Source organism: Morus notabilis, unplaced genomic scaffold (genome assembly GCF_000414095.1).
Source record: "Morus notabilis unplaced genomic scaffold, ASM41409v2 Scaffold406, whole genome shotgun sequence".
Taxonomy (NCBI): Eukaryota; Viridiplantae; Streptophyta; class Magnoliopsida; order Rosales; family Moraceae; genus Morus; species Morus notabilis.
Window position 1 is genome coordinate 458,314 of NW_010364333.1, and position 1,814 is coordinate 460,127.

A 1,814-nucleotide genomic window follows, 5' to 3' on the forward strand; every position below is an offset into this window, starting at 1 on the left:
AAAAAACTAAAAGTTAATTTCTACATATAGACTCAAAATTTTAGCTGTTTTTAAGTTTAGACTCTAATTTACACATATTCTATCAAATTTTAATGCTTAGTTGATGGATGGACCAACTGAAATAACATAAAACTTTAAAAACTATTTATGCAACGTTTAAAAAGTTAGTCTCTTAGAGACTAAAATGAGACGGAATATAAATCTCAAAAACTATTTGTAGAATTAAGCCTTGAAAATAAGTTCAGAGAAATTTTCTCATTCCTTCCCGATTGTTACATGTACAATCAACTTTGTGGACCCAAGCGAAAGAAGGAAAAAAAAAAAAAGAAATCAAGGATAAATAAGTAGATAATTTAGCACGCATAGAAAGCTTCATAAAATAACACTAAAACAGAAATATTCCTTCTGTGAAATTTTAAATTATTATGGGCCTGTTTAGCTCGTTGATTCGAATTGAGATATGATTTTATGTGAGAATTTTTTTTTTTACTGTAATAAAACTCAAATTTTAAACTTGAATCGGTAAAATGAACGAAGCCTTACTTTATAATCTTATTTTTAGATTGTGAGCCCAACCAACAAGCAGGTGAAGTTTGGTCGATTAAAATTTAAAATGTTTTAAGAAGGTTTATACCACAACCGTAACATTCAACAATTATTGCTTCAATTTTGTTGAGAATTTTTTCGCAGAAAATACCACGTAACATATTTGGAACACCAAAAATGCCGCCAACAGTGTCATATTAACAAAATGACAATATCCCACCACCACCAGTGACCGAGTGTATCCTACCGTTATATTGAAGGTAGTCCACTGTATACTAAACATTTTGGCCGCCATTATTAGCCTATCGCGCCACAGCCCCATGGAGAGGAGATCTCCATCGCAAAAGACTTGAAAGGCCACAACCAGGGGATGACGGCGGGAAAGGGACGGCAGGGGAGAGAATGCGATAGAAGATCGAGAAAGAAGAAGAAAAATATAAATAGATAATTGAAAAAACAAACAGAAATTTATGTCATGTAACATATTTTAGGATGGAAAAGTCAATCCAAAGGTTTGAAAGGTGGGATATAACCTAATTATCTCGTTCTTTTAATTTTTACCTTTGGGGGTGGGTGCCAATGCTTCTTAATTTTTGGCTGCAAAGACTCCAATGACATGTAATTAGATTGTAGTCTTCCTCTTTTAGCCGAAATGTAAATGCAAAGTTATGACGATCCATAAATGGTTTTCCATTACTGATGATGAAGACGGACAACAACAGATTAGCAAACAACACACGCACACACACACACACACATTCATCAATGTGATATTGGAGAGAGCAATTTCCCCTGCAAATTTGCATTTAATTTTGGAGCCAGGAGGGTGTGGAGCTTGGAATTGGAGCAACACTTAATAATCTTTGTAATGAGTAAGTAAATTTTTTGGAGAAAAACAGATAGGACCACTTATGAGAAATTTAATTGGCGTTTTTTTTTTTTCTTTTTTTGTAACTCATGAATTTTGGAGGCTCATTCATGGGGTTGGTAAAGTCACAATTATGACTTAAGTAACAAATCTACATGAGAATAGTTATAATTCTGAATAAGTTTGATGGGAGAGATTGATCAGTTAGTCTTAATCCAGAAGTCACAAGAATCTTTTCTTTTTTTCTGTTTTTTTTTTTTCTATAAGCAGGGACAATTATTTATTTATTTATGTCAGTGGATATGTCCTCGGCTAATATAATTAGAGATTGAAGCAAGAGACTGCAGATTTCAATTGCATAAGGGAACACAATAAACAAAAGGTTTAGAATTTTATGCTC